Below are 21103 nucleotides of genomic sequence, written 5' to 3'. Positions count from 1 at the left end.
TAAATCCCACCAGAGAAGAAAAATTACCTTAAAATAACAGTAACCTGGCTGACCCAGCTCACTTTTTCACTAATAAAAGAATGTGTCAAAGTGCTATGGGAAAAAAATTGTAAATGTAAAATGTTATGCCTTCAAGAATAAATGTAAATGAAGATATCTTCAGGACTAAGTTTATTACTAACTTACTGCAAGAACTATTAAAGGATATAATTCATCAAAACTAAAAATAAATTCAGAAATGAGGAGTGGGATTCAAGAAAATTGTTGAGCAAAGAAACTGGATATAGTGATAAAAATACATACTTACTGTAAACAAAAAAAGAAAATATGCTTCTTTTGTGTTTAAAACATGTTAGAATTAAAATTCTAAACAACAATAGCATGAATTTGAGAGTGAGGAGATCTAAGGAGTATGAGGTATACTAAGTTTCTTCCCTATACACATTGTTAGAAAATTAGTAATGGAATATGTATATTGAAAATTTGAGGGCAACCGCTAAGAGAACAAAAATGCATAATTTACAAACCACTATGAGGGAGAAAAGAACAAAAGACAGAAAATTATATCAACCCAAAAAGGCTACTAATGAAGAGGGGAAAAGAAGTAAAGAAAAAGTAACATAAAGAGAATATACAAAATAAGATGATAGAAATAAATCCAAATACATAGAGAGCAGCAATTTTTTTTAATTTTTTTTTCAACGTTTATTTATTTTTGGGACAGAGAGAGACAGAGCATGAACGGGGGAGGGGCAGAGAGAGAGGGAGACACAGCATCGGAAACAGGCTCCAGGCTCTGAGCCATCAGCCCAGAGCCTGACGCGGGACTCGAACTCACAGACCGCGAGATCGTGACCTGGCTGAAGTCGGACGCTTAACTGACTGCGCCACCCAGGCGCCCCAGAGCAGCAATTTTTAGAATAATACTTTATACATACCATTGATGCCTATTATGTAAGTTTTAAATCCCTAATAAATTATAATGCAGATACATATTTATGTAACCAACTCTATAGAATGTTTTAAATAGACGGAAAGAATCAAACTCATAATAGTGGTTGAATATTGAGTGAGAGGTCTAAGAAGACTTTATCTACATTTATTAATTATATATTATTAATATTTAAAAAAGAAAACAAAATATTCACTCTTAGTAATTGGAGGTGATGCAAACCCAGGTATTATTAGATTTACGTTTGTATGCCTTACATTTTTCCATTAAAAAAAATTAGGCTTAGTTATTCCTTCTATGTCTAAAAAAACGTATATATTTCTGAAAATACCAAAAAACAGCCAGGCAGCTACAGGAAGAATCAGAACTAGCACCAAGGTCTCCTAATTCCAAGTCCATACTTTTTCCCTTTACACCAATATTCTAGGTGTTCTGGTTATAATCAATGTTCGCTGCTCCCTGGGGTCCTTAGAGATGACTTTTGAAAGTTCATACAAGTCTGGGCTTTCATCACTTTTTCTTCTACTCTCAATGCCTAGATTGGCACCAATTTACCCTGGAGTGGTTCTTGTGAGCCTTAATTGAGGACCACAAAAGATAGCAAGATCTCTAAGTGAGTAGTCTGAATAATTTCCTCAAGCAGATCACTCTGTGGAATTTCATTTTCAACATGAATGGTCACACTTCAAGCAATGAATGAGATGCATTGTTCAGGGGGAAATGACGCACTCAATTCTGTAGTGCTGCTCAACTGTCCCAGTGCAACTTAGCAGTGCGTCAGCATTTTCATTATAAACCCATCAGCGGGATGTAAGTGCCCAGAGGCTACCTCTGAAATCAATTTGCTGAGTCACTGCTGAGAAGGGTTGGCTGGATAGGACCCACAGGATTGTCACAAACACAAACACGAACCTCTTCTAGTATGACTCTCCTGACCATATTGGTCCTCACCCTGACCTCTTTATAACCCTGAATTTTCCATCCTTCATGATTTGTCCAAGTCCATCTTAGAGAAAGCTTCTCCCTTTGCTCATTAGTTTCCTGTTGTCTTTAAACTCCTTTTGTACTTAATGTTATATGCAGCTTAGCAGTTATTTACAAGTTGTCTTGGCCTGAGTTATTTCAGGGATATTTGTTCTGTTTGCCAAGTAAACAAGAGAGGCCTCTGAAAGCAGCCCCTTGTTTCAGGGACTGAAACACAGTTTGAGAACAGTGCTGACAACTACCAGGCACTAGAGAATTAGCTATGTGTTGCTTGACTGCTTCATGGCAAGTCATATAACTCCAAGTCCTCTGTTGAGAGAAGACACCAGTTCCACTCCTCTGGATCAGCCCTCCTTAAAGTCTTGAAGTTGGTGGAGTAAGATGGGGCACAGACCACTCTCAAATTGTCTATATTCATACTTCTCCATTGTTCCACAAAGGTAGCAGTCTGTTTAAGAAATATTCCTCAATATTACCTTAAGGTTGGCAAACTCAAAGCAGATTTGGACTTACAGGGAGCACCTAAAGGGTAATCAACAATAGCTGTAAACCTTACCTTACTGCCACTTGAGAGAATCAGAGCCTCACAGAGGAAAAGTCCCTTAGCTCAGGAGCTTCAAATTCTTCAAATGTGATCTACAGTAAGAACTCCATTTTACATTGCAGCAGAGTGCATATGTGTGATTGAATGAGAGAGGAAGAAAATGAGAATTAAACAAAAGTTGTAGGAAATTCTAACTACTATATGTGGTTCAGTTGATATTATAGGTCTTGTCTTATCTTCTCCTATTCTATGATAAAATTCTATCCCATTTTAATTCATTTTTTGAATGTTGCATATGACTAAACATATTGAATTTATGATTCTAATACAGAAATTACTTTTCCTATATCCCAGATAAGAATTTCTTATTCTCCTACCATTCAGTAACTGCTTCAACCACTTTAGTGACCTCCTGATCAGTAAGGAGTTCTTTGGAATATTTGATAAGATCTCTTTCTTAGTAACTTCTGTACCTGGCCAGATATGTTTTTGGAGCTTTTCTTGTTGTCTTGAATTGTGTGTAAGGCCAAAGCCCCAACTCAAAATGAAATGTTGCAACTAGACACCTCCTTTTAGGGCTTTCTGAGAGGCCACAGATGGCTTCCCACTCAATAAGCTACAATCCCCTCCTCCTATCCCCAGTTTCAATAGGAAGAAGACTGAAATTGTAAATTAAAACTTAAAAAAAACCTTAAAATACCATAAAAAATGTGATCTTGGGGCACCTAGGTGGCTCAGTTGGTTGAGCATCCCACTCTTGGTTTTGGCTCAGGTCATGATCTCGGGGTTGTAGGATTGAACCCCAGGTCAGCATGGAAACTGCTTCAGATTCTCTCTCTCCCTCTGCCCCTCTCCCCAGCTCACACATGTTCTCTCTCTCTAAAATTATATATATATATATATATATATATATATATATATATGTATGTAATATTGAGAGGAATATTTGACAAAATATTTGAGAAATGTACACAGTGAAAACTACAAATTACTGAGAGATAGTAAAGAAGACCTAAGTAAATTTGGTCATGGGGTAGAAGATAATATTCCCAAGATGTCAATTTTCTCAAATTCATCTATAGATTCAATGCAATTCCAAGTAAAATCTGAGTAGGCATTTGTAGAAAATGGAAAACTGATTTTAAAATTCATATGGAAATACAGAGAATCTAGAAAAACAAAAACAACTTTGAAAAAGAGCAAAGTTGGATAACTAGCACTACCTGATTTCAAGACTTACTATAAATCCACAGTAATTAAAACAGTATGGTGTTGGCATAAAAGTAGACAAATATACCAATGAATAGAATAGAGAATTCAGAAATAGATCACTACATATATGGACAATCTATTTTCTAAAAAGGTACAAAATTCAATTCAGAAAGACATTCTTTCCTACAAAAGGTACTGGAACAATTGAATATTCACATGCCTAAAGTGACCTTGGATACACATACCATGTGCAAATATTAATTCAAAATAGATCACAGACTAAATGTAAATCCTTAAAGTATAAATTTTTATATATGAACCAAAAGTATAATCCATAAGAAAGAATTTGATAAATTGGACTTTCTCAAATTAAAAATGCTGCTCTTCAAAAGATATTAAGAGAATGAAAAGATAAGTCACAGGGAGAAAATACTGACACATTATATATATCTGATAAAGGACTTATATCCAGAATACATAAAGAACTCTGAAAATGTAATAATAAGAAAATAAGCAACCCAATAGAAATATGAACAAAAGATTTCAACAGACACTTGATCAAAGAAGATAAAAAAAAATTAAATAAGCACATGAAAAGATACTCATTAGGGAAAGAAAAATAAAACCACATTGAGATACCACACTATACACCTAGAAAGGCTAAAATTAAAAGGCTGACCATATCCAGTGTTGACAAAGATGTAGAGGAACTGGAAGTTGTGTACGTTCCTATGGGGACGTAAAATGATACAAGCATTTTTGAAGATTTTAGTGTTTTTCAGAAAGTTAAGCAACACCTACTATATGATCCAGCCATTCCAATCATAAGTATTTTACCCAAGGGAAATAAAAAAAAACATATGTTTACACAAAGATTTGTACATGGATGCTCATAGCAGCTTTATTGGTAATAGCCAAGAACTTGAAACAGCCCATATGTCTATCAATAGGAAAACAGATAAACAAATTGTGGTATAGGCATATTTCAGAGATATTGCAGGTTTGGTTCCAGACCACTGCAATAAAATGAATATTGCAATAAAGCAGGTTAAATGAATTTTTTGGTTTCCCAACGCCTGCGAAAGTTTTGTTTACACTATGCTGTAGTCTGTTAACTGTGCGGTAGTATTATGTATAAAAAAATAATGCATATTCCTTAATTTAAAAATACTTTATTGCTAAAAAATGCAAACTATCATCTTAGCTTTCAGCAAATTGTAATCTTGTTGCTGGTGTAGGATCTTGCCTCCATGTTGATGGCTGCCAACTGATCATGGTGGTGGTTACTGGAGGCTGGGGACGCTGTAGCAATTTCTTAAAATAAGACAACAGTGAAGGTTACCTCATCTATTAATTTTTCCTTTCATGAACATATGGTATATGATGCTGTCTGATAGCATTTGAGCACAGAACTTCTTTCAAAATTGGAGTTAATGCCCTCAAACCCTGACAATGCTTTATAAACTAAGTTTATGTAAGATGCTAAACCCTTTCTGGTCATTTCAACAAAGAATATTTATTAGGAGTAGATTCCATGTCAAGAAACTACTTTTTGTGCTCATCCATAAGGTAACTCCTCATTCATTAAAGCTGTATCATGAGATTGCAGCAACTCGGCCATCTTTTCAGTCTCCACTTCTAATTCTAGTTTTCTTGCTATTTCCACCACATCGGCAGTTACTTCCTCCACCAAAGTCTTGAACCCTTCAAAATCATCATAGAATCAACTTCTTCAAAACTCCTGTTAACATGGATATTTTGACCTCTTCCCATGAATCACAAATGGTCTCAATAGCATCCATAGGATGGTGAATCCTTTCCAGAAGGTGTTCAATTTCCTTTGCCTAGATTCATCAGAGGAATCAGTGCCAGTGGCAGCTATAGCTATAGCTTGTGGGGAACAAGCCTACAGTGATGGGTTAACAAGGCATAAAGAATTAGAAAGCCATAGATGTCCTCACCCAAGTTTGGGTAAACAAGATTAGGTAAATAAGAATAGGTAAGGCAGAAAAAAAAAAAGAATAGGTAAGGCAAGCAAAGGCCCTAGTATAGACAGGGTGGGGCAAAGGCCCAAAGATATATGAGGTAAACAAGATTAGGTATTCAGAGCGGAAATGCTCCCCAATTTAGTACTACAGCAGAAAGCTGCTTTCATAGGAAGGAAGGACCAAATTAGGTAAACAAGCAAATAGGGATATAGACTGTTGCTGGGAGAAGTTGCCCAGAGCAAGTTAATTAGCAAAAGAAAGGTGCCTTGTTGACCCTGGGGTAGCTTGCTCTTTCTTGTCCCCTAGACCAATTTAGGTAAACAGAGGTGGTGCCTCACATCTGCTGTAAATAACCTTCTGCTCAGTGCCAGGATTTTGTTTTGTATTAACCCAAACCCCTAACCCTGCATATCCTCAAAACCCCCTTTCCTTCATACCCATGAGTTAATGTTCACAGTTTGTCTCTTTGTGCACGTCCATCACCATGTTTGTAAGCTTCTGATCCTAATAAGAATGGAGCAAGGACCCTTAATCGGGACTCTTGTCTTCTCCCGGACACTAGCCACCTGGAGCATTTTTAATCTTGCGTCCCGCTTTCTTGCTGGACAAGAAAGAACTCCAGACTCAGAGTCTACGACACCTTACAAAATTTATCTCTTAAATAATAAAACTTAAAAGTCAAAATTAGTCCTTGATCCATTCAGAATGGATGCTGTCAGCAAGCATGAAAACAATGTTAATCTTGTTGTACATCAGATCTCTTGGGTGGACAGGCACATTGCCAATGAGCAGTGATATTTTTTAAAATACTTATATTTTTAAAAATAATCTTAAAAAAATTTTTTTTCTGAGAAGTAGGTTTCAACAGTGGGCTTAAAATATTCAGCAACAATGTTGTAAACAGAGGTGCTGTCATCCTGGTCGTGTTCCATTTATATAGCATAAGTGGAATAAATTTAGCATAATGCTTAAAAGCCCTAGGATTTTTGGAATGGTAAATCAGTACCAGCTTATATTTAAGGTCACCATTTAGCTGTCTTAGCCTGTAACAAGAGAGTCAGACAGTCCTTTGAAGCTTTGAAGCCAAGCATTGACTTCTCTCTAGTCATGAAAATCCTAGGTGGCATCTTTCAATATACATCTGTTTCATCATATTGAAAATAGTATAGGCACCTTCATTAATTATCTTAGGTAGACCTTCTGGGTAACTTGCTGCAGCTTCTACATCACCACTTGCTGCTTCACTTTGCACTTTGATGATATGAAGATGGTTTCTTTCCATAAACCTCATTAACCAAGCTCTACTAGCTTCAAAGTTTTCTTCTACAGCTCCATCACCTCTCAGTCTTCAAAGAGTTGAAGAGAGTGGGGATCATAGTCTACTGGAGGAGAGGACTGGAGTCATACAGGAATCTGGCTTATAATGTGCCTTGGAGAGACAGACAAGGAAAGGGAGGCTCAGCAGAGATGGAGGTGGCTGTCAGCTGGGAGAAGACAAGGTTGCCCTCCTGGTTCCCCACTGAACTGTAAGCCCTTTGGTGCAAGAACAGTGTCCTCTCTCTCTGGACCATGTTGCATGAAAGCCAAAATTCCCTATCTGGAACAAGGTAAACATTATGCCTTTCCCTTCTAAACAAGGCTACGTGGAATACAGAGAATGGACATGGTTTATAACCTTGCACCTGCAGTTCTTAGCTATGAAGATTTGGACACAGTACTTACCACTTCTCAGTTCTTCATTTTTACATCTATACAACTTGAATAATAACAATACCTTTGCTTTTAGTTGATTAATTCAGTGATATCCTGAAGTTTGTGTGAAAAGTGCAGACCCTGTGTAGATGGCTGGCAGGGTGGACTTTCTTCGTGTTATGGAATTGGCAAGAAGATGTCTTGTTCTCACTGAGCTGGAGACAAGAGGAAGGGAGAGGTGGATTCTGGTGAATTTTATAACACTGCTGCAGCCCATCTTTATCTCTCATGGAGTTAGACCAGTTGACCAACTTGGTAATTGATTCAGTGACAGAAATTCCAAAGAGACTGACCTGAAATGATTCTCCAACCCAACTTCTTACACTAATAATATGGGACACCTATTAAAAATGCAGACTATTAGTAATCAAAATTCTGCCAAAAAACAAGAGTCCAGAGCCAGATGGCTTTCCAGGGGAATTCTACCAAACATTTAAGGAAGAGTTAACATCTATTCTCTTGAAACTGTTCCAAAAAATAGAAATGGAAGGAAAACTTCCAAACTCTTTCTATGAAGCCAGCATTACCTTGATTCCAAAACCAGACAGAGACCCCACTAAAAAGGAGAAGTATAGACCAATTTCCCTGATGAACATGGATGAAAAAATCCTCAACAAGATATTAGCCAACCAGATCCAACAATACATTAAAAAAATTATTCACCACGACCAAGTGGGATTCATACGTGGGATACAGGGCTGGTTCAATATCTGCAAAACAATTAACATGATTCATCACAACAATAAAAGAAAGGACAAGAACCATATGATCCTCTCAATAGGTGCAGAGAAAGCATTTGACAAAATATAGCATCCTTTCTTGATAAAAACCCCGAATAAAGTAGGGATAGAGGGATCATACCTTGAGATCATAAAAGCCATATATGAATGGCCCAACACTAATATCATCCTCAATGGGGAAAAACTGAGAGCTTTCCCCCTAAGGTCAGGAACAAGACAGGGATGTCCACTCTCACCGCTGTTATTCAACACAGTATTGGAAGTCTTAGCCTCTGCAATAAGACAACACAAAATAATAAAAGGCATCCAAATAGGCCAGGAGGAGGTCAAACTTTCACTCTTCGCAGATGACATGATACTGTATATGGAAAACCCAAAAGATTCCACACAAAAAAAACTGCTAGAATTGATTCAGGAATTCAGCAAAGTTGCAGGATATAAAATCAATGCACAGAAATCGGTTGCATTCCTATATACCAAAAATGAAGAGACAGAAAGAGAAATCAAGGAATCGATCCCATTTACATGTGCACAAAAAACCATAAAATACCTAGGAATAAATCTAACCAAAGAGGTGAAAAATCTATACACTGAAAACTATAGAAAGCTTATGAAAGAAATTGAAAAAGACAAAAAAAAATGGAAAAAGATTCCATGCTCCTGGATACGAAGAACAAATATTGTTATAATGTTGATACTACCCAAAGCAATCTACATATTCAATGCAATCCCTATCAAAATAACACCAGCAATCTTCACAGAGCTAGAAAAAATAATCCTAAATTTGTATGGAACCAGAAAAGACCCCAAATAGCCAAAGCAATCTTGAAATAGAAAAACAAAAGCAGGAGGCATCACAATCCCAGACTTCAAGCTATACTACAAAGCTGTAATAATCAAGACAGTATGGTACTGGCACAAGAAAAGACACTCAGATCAATGGAACAGAATAGAGAACCCAGAAATGGACCCACTAACGTATGGCCAACTAATCTTTGACAAAGCAGGAAAGAATATCCAATGGAATAAAGACAGTCTTGTCAGCAAGTGGTGCTGGGAAAACTGGACAGCAACATGCAAAAGAATGAACCTGGACCACTTTCTTACACCATGCACAAAAATAAACTCAAAATGGATGAAAGACCTCAATGTAAGACAGGAAGCCATCAAAATCCTCAAGGAGAAAGCAGCAACTTCTTACTCAACACGTCTCCGGAGGCAAGGGAAACAAAAGCAAAAATGAACTACTGGGAACTCATCAAAATAAAAAGCTTCTGCACAGCGAAGGAAACAATCAGCAAAACTAAAAGGCAACCAAGAGAATGGGAGAAGATATTTGCAAATGACATATCAGATAAAGGGTTAGTACCCAAAATCTATAAAGAACTTATCAAACTCAACACCCAAAAAAAACCAAACAAACCAGTGAAGAAATGGGCAAAATACATGAATAGACACTTCTCCAAAGAAGACATCCAGATAGTCAACCGACACATGAAAAAATTCTCAACATCACTCATCATCAGGGAAATACAAATCAAAACCACAATGAGATACCACCTTACACCTGTCAGAATGGCTAACATTAACAACTCAGGCAACAACAGATGTTGGCGAGGATGTGGAGAAAGAGGGATATCTTTTACATTGTTGGTAGCAATGCAAGCTGGGGCAGCCACTCTGGAAAACAGTATGGAGGTTCCTCAAAAACTAAAAATAGAACTACCCTACAACCCAGCAATTGCACTACTAGGCATTTATCCACAGGATACAGGTGTGCTGTTTTGAAGGGACACATGCACCCCCATGTTTATAGCAGCACTATCAACAATAGCCAAAGTATGGAAAGAGCCCAAATTCCCATCGATGGATGAATGGATAAAGAAGATGTGGTATACACACACACACACACACACACACACACACACACACACACACACACACACAATGGAGTATTAGTCGGCAATCAAAAAGAATGAAATCTTGCCATTTGCAACTATGTGGATGGAACTGGAGGATATTATGCTAAGTGAAATTAGAGAAAGACAAAAATCATACGACTTCACTCATATGAGGACTTTAGGAGACAAAACAAATGAACAGAAGGGAAGGGAAACAAAATATAAAAACAGGGAGGGGGACAAAACAGAAGAGACTCATAAATATGGAGAACAAACTGAGAGTTACTGGAGGGGTTGTGGGAAGGGATGGGCTAAATGGGTAAGGGGCATTAAGGAATCTACCCATGAAATCATTGTTTCACTATATGCTAACTATTTTGGATGTAAATTTTAAAAAATAAAAAATAAAATAAAATTTAAAAAATGCAGACTATTAGACTCATGCAGAAGTTCTGTTTCATTCAACCTACGATATGAACAGGGAAACTATATTTTAAATGCCTAATGCAAGTAGTCTAAAACAGCATTTGGAAACCTGTGCCCTTGAGGTCTGTCAGTTCCAACACTAAGTGTCAACATTCATTTATTTGTCTGTCCCCCCAAAAGGGATTTGCCAACTTTTGTAGTTTGATTTCCTGCTTTCCCAAGCAAGATCTAAAGGAAGGGTTTGTAGAGAAAATTATTGTATAAATAAGGAAAATGTTTAGCCTGCTGAAGATTAAAGGTCAACAAATGATTCCCAAGAAATTATAAAAGCCACTTGGTATGCAAATAATGCCACCAAATGGGAAATGTGCTAATAACAAATTATATTTATCTCACTTGCAAAGCTTTTTCTGATATTCTGATTCATATTACAAACCTGTGCCCCCACTCAAGACCCAGGCATCAGATGTATCTTGGGGAAAACCAGGGCTGCCATCTCAGGCTCTGTGCCTTTGGAGGTCTTCTGGGGCCAGGAGGTGACACTCCACAGGGAACTACTGAGAGAGGAGGACTCTTCTAAATGTAAACTAAGTTGAATTAAGGAATGACACTGCTTGCCTACTTTGACACACACCCTGGGCTCTCCCTTTGTTGTTGGATTTGTGATTTACTTCTATGCTTACTTCCCTAAACAAAGATCCTCAGCTTTTTACACCTAGATTAAGACATAAATTGAATGAGGATCAGTGGCCTGGATGAATTAGCAATAATCATCATTGAACAGGTGCCCAGGGATTCTGTAAATTCTCACCTGTGGACGTTGGCAGTTGAGAAATGGGGATCTGAGCAATACAGAAGACTACTCTTGGTTGCCTACTTGGTTACTTCTCTCTTGTATCTCCTTCAAACTATATTCTTGGTCTACCAACACATTCTCCCCATCTTTTATCATCTCCAACTTAACAGTCTATGTCAGGTTTATAAGGACCTGTAGGTGGGAGCTACATCCAAATAGTTCATTTTTATACCTTCTAAATTATAGTCTCCATACAGGGAATATTGACGTTCCCAGGATATGTAAGCATCCTGTGAACTTTGGCCCAAATCTTCTCTTCTTCATGGAGACTGCTCTGAAGGTCACTTGGCATAAGCAGAGACTGCCTATGGCACAAACTTGTCTTTAGTGAGTTGGGAAATATCCTCTATTAACATCGACAGGATACTTCCCTGTAGTCTCATGCAATGTTGAAGAAATGGAACCTACTCTCTTTCACAGACTTTTTAAGAAATTTTACTGACCTTGTAATACCCATTGGCATAAGATAACTCAAGCTTGACTCAATAGGATATATTTTCACAAAGATAAACATTTTTTCACAATATTCTCTAAGGATAACACCTTCCTATCACTAAAACAACTTTTTTTTTTCCTACCAGAAGCAGAGACTGGGGTAAGAGCATAGTTATCAGAAGATAAGGAAGGAATGATCTGGAAACCCTACATTTGCCCTGATTCACAGATGTTTTTCTTCAAGGGCATCATTAGTCAACCTCAATTTCTTTTTTGGCAACCACCTATTAATGCTAAAAAGTCCTAGTTTTCTACATTTCTTCCAACACCATAGTGCCAAGACTATCTCCTTCCCAAATTTCAGTGAACAATACTGTTTTTTTTTCCAAGGAGAGTATCCTAGGGAATGTAAATCTCAGTTCATAATTTGAGATCCCCAAAACCAAGAATCATTATTGTTCCACAACTTAATTCCAATTGCAAGTCCATTCTATTGGGGTTGGTGGCAGACATTTAACCTTATTCAGTTTGTCATTCCTTCCACTTCTTTCTCTAGATTATATTTAGATCTTGGTTACATATGCAGTCTCAAGTATTGGGAAGGCCCCATTTAAACTTTGAGGTAGTCTATCTATCCAGTCAAACACAGAACATTACAAATTTTCTTTGGTTCTTCATTATTGGTCTATATAAGTCATGGACTAGGCATTTCTTGTTTCTGCTACAGTTACCAAAGTAGACAAAAACATTTTAAGCTAAAGAAAATACATAATGCTCCCAGGTGGTGAGAACTTGAAGAGCAATCATGCTCTCAAAAGAAGGATTCTTTGGGACAGCAGAAGGGAGTGCTGTGGTGGGCAATAGTGATTTCTGAAGATAATCTAAAGGATCTCACAAGCAACTACAGAGGATTATCCCAGCAGAGGGAGTAACTGAGAAGCCATTTATGTCAAGGAATGGCTTTTAAGAAGACAAAGTCCTGGGATTATAAAAAGTTTCAGTTAGAGGAGACTGATAGAGCGATGAGAAGATCATTTTCAAAGCTTTACCATGGGAACCTGGTAGAAAGTAGAATTCCTGGGTAGAAAGTTCACAAAAATGTAAAGCCTTCCCTTTAAGACTGCAGCCCCCAGGAGTTTCTTACTCTCCCACTCATTCACACTCAGCCTCGAGCAATTCATTAGAATTGCTGGTAAGTATTACCAGGTAAGTATTCCTACCAGTTTGACTCTGGTGGCTTCTGCTCCAGTTAAGCAGACCTCAACTATCACACTTGGGATGTGCCTGTCTCTTCAGATTTTTGGGTAGCAATTTACCCTGAAACTCCAGTTCTCTGATGGGTCAAAGAAAAATCCTTAATATTCAGTTTATCCAGCTTTTCCTGTAATAAGGAAGAGAGTGTTGAGTTCCAAGTTCTTTACGTGTGGGAGCTGAAATTGGAAGTCTCTAAAGGTTTTTCTCCATATTTTCTTCTGTAAGTTTTATAGATTTAGGATTTACACTTAAGTCTATGATCCATTTTTAATTAATTTTTGTAGTTGGTGCAATATATTAATTGATGTTATTTTTTGTTTCCCTTTTTTTTGTTGTTTGCATATGGATATCTAATTGTTCCAATATCATATATCGAAAAAACTATACTTTCTCCATTTAGTTGCCTTGCACCTCCATCCAAAATCAGTTGTCCATGTATAAGTGGGTCTCTATTTGGTTCTATTTTCCTTATGTCTATATTAAATCCAATGCCATATAGTCTTGGTTACTGTGGATTTATAATAAGTACTGAAATCAGATAGTGTTTCTCTGCAAACTCTGTTCTTTTCAAAGTGCTTTGCATTTCCCTAGGCATTTTAGAACCATCTTGTCAATTCCTACAAAAAAAAAAAGACCTCTGGTATTTTGATTGGGATTGTACTGAATTTAGAGGCCAATATGAAGAGAACTGACATCTTAACAATACTGAATATTCTGACATAAGAGCAATGTATATTGCTCCATTTATTTAAATCTTTATTTACTCACAGCAATGCTTTGCAGTTTTCTGTGTACTGGTCTTACAATTTTTGGATCAGATTTTTGCCTAAGTATTTCATATATTTTGATGAAGCAAATACAATTTTTGTGAAACAACACAGTTTCTTATTTAAGCCATTTAACAATTGACTATGTTGTTAATTTCAGCTGAAAATATACTACCTATGCCTTGTTTAATGTTTCAATCATTATTTGTGATTTCTTCCATTACTTTTATACTTAAAAAGTGGCTTCCAATTGTGATATTAAATAAATACCTACCTTTTCCCCACCTTGGCTTAAAAGTTTTAAATTAAACTGCTTCATTTATGTGGATTGTTTTGTGTATATGGTGTGAGGTAAGGATCCAACACTATCTCCATTCCAAATAATTAACTATTGTGTCAGCACAAGTCATTCCTTCACTTTTTAAATTTAACCCTTGATTTGTGATGACATTTTAATAGACATCTCTTCATTATTAACTTTCATAAATAATAATCATGATATGTTCCAGAACAAATTTATGTCAACTACATCTGCACCAAGAGGTGCCATTAGTGGTCATCTGTGGTCATTTTAGTTTATTTACTAAATGTATTTGTATTTTTCATTGCTAATTTTGACTTATTTTACTAATATCATGAAGTCCATCATATAAAAGAAATGTAATTAGCAGTGTGAATATGGTAAAATGAGGACAGAAACAAAGTAGAGATCATTTTTTAAAGCAGAGTCTTAAAAAATGAAACATTACAAACATTTGAAGTTTCTCAGAAACTGACAAAATTGCACACATGAGTTCCACAGTTAGAAATGATTCTGATGGACAAAAACAAATCAATTCAATACAGGAAAGTGCTGGGTTCCTCTGCAATAAATAATAATTCACACTAACAAAGAAAACTAATGGGCAGAATTTTAGGTGTGGGCTAAAGAAATATCAACATCAGAAGCCATTTGTGAAATATTCTGAGAGGATAGGAGTTTGAGAACATAAAATCTCTATGGCAAGATTAGGCTGCTGATTCACTCCAGTTCAAGGCTTATTCATATCAGCACATCAAAATGAGCAGTAAGATAGCAAGTGACGTTATTTTAACTGCTGATGTCTTCAGGTCTCATTCAGGGATATTCAAGGAGACCTGTCTACCTTAGGAGTCTTTATCAGTTTCCACAAAACGGGTTTTCCAAAAGCATAATACATAAGCTAATACATGAGGAAGGCTATCCCTGGGTTTAAAGCACTGAAAGACCACCTCTCAATCTAATTTGGTAGGAATGTATTGGGAGAAGCCATCTTAGACACCACCTTCCTAATCACTTTAAGCTTATGAACAGATGAACCTGTGAACTATATTTCTAAATTTAAAAGGTAATAATTCTAACCTATACTTAACCTCTGTTTTTGGCCATTATACTGTTCCAGTCACCAGTCTATAAAGTCTGGCACCAATACCCTACTGTTGTAATTACTTCCTCATAATTTTTATTTTTAAAAAAAAAATCCTGGCAGTCTGCATCCTTTATTCTTCCAGATAAATTCTAGAGTCACTAGATTGAATTAAACTATAAGCTACAATTGAGATGAATTGTCATATTTATATTTAGTTTTCCTATATACAAACATAGCATATTTCTCATGTATTAAGGCATGTTTATACCCTCAGTCAATTTTTTTGACTTTCTTCATGTGACTATAGCACATTTTATATTTGGCTACATTATGTATTTGGGTTTTTTTTTTGTTTTTTTGTGTGTGTTTTTTTTTGCTTTATGTATTTTTGTATTTTTTGTATTCATAAATTTGCTTTTTTTAAAATAATATTTTCTATCTGATTTTTTTTTCCAAATAGAGGCAGATCTGGATTTCTATGTCTTTTTTCTACATTATCAAATACTCATGTTGACTTTGGTAGTTTTTACATTAGTCTTCTTCCTAAATACTATCCATCTTTTTCTATGTTCTGGTACAAGAGGATTAGCTATCTTTCCAAAGTTTAAAATAACATATTTTTCAAGTCAGCTGGAGTCTGGTCTTTGAGGGCCTTTTTTCCCCAATTATTTTTCTTCTCTTTAAATCAATATGGAAAGGTATAGTTTTTCCAAGAAAACCACACATTTCTTTAAGAATTTCAAATTACCTCCCTAAGGTGTTATATAGTAGTATGTTACTTTAAAAGTATTGTGTCTACATATTCAATGCAATCCCTATCAAAATAACACCAGCATTCTTCACAGAGCTAGAACAAATAATCCTAAATTTGTATGGAACCAGAAAAGACCCCAAATAGCCAAAGCAATCTTGAAAAAGAAAACAAAAGCAGGAGGCATCACAATCCCAGACTTCAAGCTATACTACAAAGCTGTAATCATCAAGACAATATGGTACTGGCACAAGAACAGACATTCAGATCAATAGAACAGAATAGAGAGCCCAGAAATGGACCCACAAACGTATGGCCAACTAATCTTTGACAAAGCAGAAGAGAATATCCAATGGAATAGAGACAGTCTTGTCAGCAAGTGGTGCTGGGAAAACTGGACAGCAACATGCAAAAGAATGAACCTGGACCACTTTCTTACACCATGCACAAAAATAAACTCAAAATGGATGAAAGACCTCAATGTAAGACAGGAAGCCATCAAAATCCTCAAGGAGAAAGCAGGCAAAAACCTCTTTGATCTTGACCACAGCAACTTCTTACTCAACACGTCTCCAGATGCAAATGAAAAAAAAGCAAAAATGAACTACTGGGAACTCATCAAAATAAAAAGCTTCCGGGGCGCCTGGGTGGCTCAGTCGGTTGGGCATCCGACTTCAGCTCAGGTCATGATCTCACAGACTGTGAGTTTGAGCCCCGCATCAGGCTCTGTGCTGACAGCTCAGAGCCTGAAGCCTGCTTCAGATTCTATGTCTCCCTCTCTTTCTGCCCCCCCCCTCTGAAATGAACAAACATTAAAAAAATAAAAATAAAAAGCTTCTGAACAGCGAAGGAAACAATCAGCAAAACTAAAAGGCAACTGACAGAATGGCTAACATGCAAAATATCATTTGCAAATGACATATCAGATAAAGGATTAGTACCCAAAATCTATAAAGAACTTATCAAACTCAACACCCAAAAAAAACCAAACAATCCAGTGAAGAAATGGGCAAAATACATGAAAAGACACTTCTCCAAAGAAGACATCCAGATAGTCAACCGACACATGAAAAAATTCTCAACATCACTCATCATCAGGGAAATACAAATCAAAACCACAATGAGATACCACCTTACACCTGTCAGAATGGCTAACATTAACAACTCAGGCAACAACAGATGTTGGCGAGGATGTGGAGAAAGAGGGATATCTTTTACATTGTTGGTAGCAATGCAAGCTGGGGCAGCCACTCTGGAAAACAGTATGGAGGTTCCTCAAAAACTAAAAATAGAACTACCTTACAACCCAGCAATTGCACTACTAGGCATTTATCCACAGGATACAGGTGTGCTGTTTTGAAGGGACACATGCACCCCCATGTTTATAGCAGCACTATCAACAATAGCCAAAGTATGGAAAGAGCCCAAATGTCCATTGATGGGTGAATGGATAAAGAAAATGTGGCATATATATACAATGGAGTATTATTCAGAAATCAAAAAGAATGAAATCTTGCCATTTGCAACTACGTGGATGGAACTGGAGGGTATTATGCTAAGTGAAATTAGTCAGAGAAAGATAAAAATCATATGACTTCACTCATATGAGGACTTTAAGAGACAAAACAGATGAACATAAGGGAAGGGAAACAAAAATAAGATAAAAACAGGGAGGGGGACAAAACAGAAGAGACTCATAAATATGGAGAACAAACTGAGGGTTACAGGAGGGGTTATGGGCTAAATGGGTAAGGGACACTAGGGCATCTACTCCTGAAATCATTGTTGCACAATATGCTAACTAATTTGGATGTAAATTAAAAAAAAATAAAAAATAAAATTGAAGTATTGTGTATCTATTATTTTTTCAATTTTGTATTGTAGTAAAATACACAAAACACAAAATCTACTACCTTATTCATTTTTAAGTATACAAGTTAGTGGTGTTAAAATATATTCATAATGTTGTGCAACCATCACCACTGCCCATCTCCATAACTCTTTTCTTGTAAAACTAAAACCTTGTACCCATTAGCTTATTTCATTTCTCCCTCCCCCAGCTCATGGAAACCACTACTCCACTTTCAGTTTCTGATTTTGAACACTCTAAGTACTCTTTTAAATGGAATCATACAGTATTTGTCTTTTTGTAAGTGACAAATTTCACTTAGCAAAATGTCATCAAGGTTCATCCATATTCCTTCCTTTTTAAAGCTGCATAATATTTCATTGCATGGATATACCACATTTTATTTATCTGGTTATCTGCCAATGGGCATTTGGGTTGCTTCCATGTTTTAGCTATTGTGAATAATGCTGCTATGAACATGGGTGTACAAATATCCTTTTGAGACCCTGCTTTCAATTCTTTTGTGTATATATCCAAAACTGGAATGGCTGAATCATATGGTAATTCTATTTTTAATTTTTTGAGGAACTGACAGTGTTTTCACAGTGGTTGTACCATTTTGCATTCCTACCAACAATACATGAGAATTCCAATTTCTCCATATCCTCACAACACTTATTATTTTCTTTTTTTGTTGTTGCTTTTGTTTTTGCTTTTGTTTTATGCTATCCATGATAATGGGTGTGAGGTGGTATTTCATTGTAGTTTTGATTTGTATTTACCTAATGATTAGTGATACTGAGCATTTTCTCATGTGCTTATTGGTTATTTGCACGTCTTCTTTAGAGAAATGCCTATTCGATTCCTTTGCTTATTTTTGATTTTGGTTTGGGGTTTTTTGTTGAGTGTTAGGCGTTTTCTATATATTCTGGATATTAATCCCTTATAACTTACATGATTTGTAAATATTTTCTCTGTTTCTATGGGTTGTCTTTTTACTCTGTTGACATTGTCCTTTGATGTACAAAATTATAAAATTTTCATGAAGTCTGATTTGTCTTTCTTCAGTAGATCTCTTTTTATAATACCCTTTTAATTTTTTGTCATATTTTTAAAATCATATTTTCCAGAGATCATTTATTTTGTTGAGATTTTTGCCCCTAATGTACCAGATATTGTAAAAATTCTGTTTATCTAATTTTTCTACTTTGTAATGTACTAATTTCTTTATTTCATATCTATTCTTATACTCCCTTTATTTTTTGGTGTATTAAAGCTTATTAAGCTGTATGCTTAATTCATTACTTTCATTCCTTATTGCTTAATTAAAAACACACACACACATAAAATGGTAGGAGTTTTCCCAGTGATTCTGTTTTGCCCACAAACCATACATTTTGATTAACACTGCTCTTGTTTTCGGTACTAACAATTTTATAATTATAGTTTTTATTTCCTCTCAAATCCAAGAAATTTTTATGGAAATTGCCTCTGTTAAAAAATAAACTCTTATTTAATCTATATTTATGCAACCTCATTATTATATTTAAATCTCTTAATTAGTCTACTTCATACATTAAAGAGTGTCACAGATTTATTAAGGTAAGGTTTGTGCAAATTTCTTCTTATTTCTTATGGGTTTTAAAAATATTTTGATATTTTTGATTGGTACATAAATCTCTGCTTCAGATGACATCTTTTATCAATTAAAAATAACCCTTTGGGGACTCAGTCAGTTAGGCATCCAACTCTTGATTTCAGATCAGGTCATGATGTCATGGTTCATGAGTTCGAGCCCTGCATCAAGCTCTGTGCTGACAGTTCAGAGCCTGCTTGGGATTCCCTCTCTCCCTCTCTCTCTGCCACTCCCCTGCCTGTACTTGTACATGCCCACATGCTCATGCATGTTCATGCACATGTGCTCTCTCTTTCTCGGGGCTCTAGGGTGTCTCAACTTATTTTTTAAAACTTGTTTTATTATTATTTTTTTAAATGACGCTTTGTCTTATTCTGTGTATTTTTTCTTTTTATTTTACTTTATATAAAATTAATATTGTCATTTATTTTTTTCTAATGTCTGAATTTGCTTGATACAGGTTTTTGTTGTTGTTTTAGTTTTAACTTTTTTGAGTGCTGTTTATAAAAGAACACATATTGGAATTTTACAAAGAGAGTCTTTTACAAAAGAAGGGTTAAGATATTTTACATTCACTTTATATCTTGTTTGGCCCTCCTTCAGGGTTATGAAAAGACTATGCAATAATCCTTTGAGTTACATTACTTCCATCTGAAAAGCCACATTGCTGACTCTACTCATACCCTCCTTCCTGGGGCTTTGTACCTCTGCTGGGCTGAGGTAATAGGGCGAGAAAGAGAACTAGATATAGGACTAGACGTAGGAATAAGTAAATGGACTGATTTGGATCAGGCATCTGATCCAAAGAGGCCCTATGAAATTCCCAGACTCAAGAGTCAATAGGGCACTTATATAGTAATGGTGGGGCAGCCCAAACACTCCCTCACCTTACAGGAGTTTGAAAGCATGATAAAGAAAGTCAGCAGTCAATAGAGAATACAAACCTCTGAAATACACTGAGCATATGGAAAAGTTGTAGAAGAAATGAAATGACAGAGCAGGCAGTCCGTAGTATCTGGGGAGGCTGAGAGTCCAGCAGGTGTGCTGCAGTGTGGAACTGATGTGGGAAACAAGCACAACCAGGTGAGAGCTGAATGGCATTTCAGGTCACCATCACATGTGCTGGGTTGGTGTTCTGGGCTGCCCCACTTCCCTGTGCCCCCTTTTCACCTTAGGGAACCCAAGAGTATCTGAATTTGTAATCAAAGGGCCCCAAATAACACATTGCTTCCCACTTTCTATTCATAAACTTCTGTGCTCTTTCCTTTATTTTCTATATTTTGCTATGTGGAATATGTTGTTTGATTTTATATGCTATAATGACTCGAAGGGATTATATCCTGTTTTGAATTCTATTAGTGAATATCTTTCAGTTTTCCAAAAATATCATTTTATTAAGTGTTAGTTGATATTTCTGTAACTATTAAAATCAAGAACGGAGTCTCCTGAGTCTTATTTATACAAGGGAAGGGATTTAGCATCGTTTTATTGCTCTGACTTGATACTTCTTTTAAAATAATAAACTAGCATTTTTATACAGCTTGTTGATAAATCACTATTCTTTTTATGATACATGTATCATCTTTCAAATTCTTCAACATTTAAATTATTTTTAAGCAACTACTTTATAAGATTTAGTTTTAAGTTATTTTGAGAGAGAGAGCATGT

This window comes from Prionailurus viverrinus, chromosome D3 (assembly GCF_022837055.1).
Source record: "Prionailurus viverrinus isolate Anna chromosome D3, UM_Priviv_1.0, whole genome shotgun sequence".
Taxonomy (NCBI): domain Eukaryota; kingdom Metazoa; phylum Chordata; class Mammalia; order Carnivora; family Felidae; genus Prionailurus; species Prionailurus viverrinus.
This window is presented reverse-complemented; position numbering follows the sequence as displayed.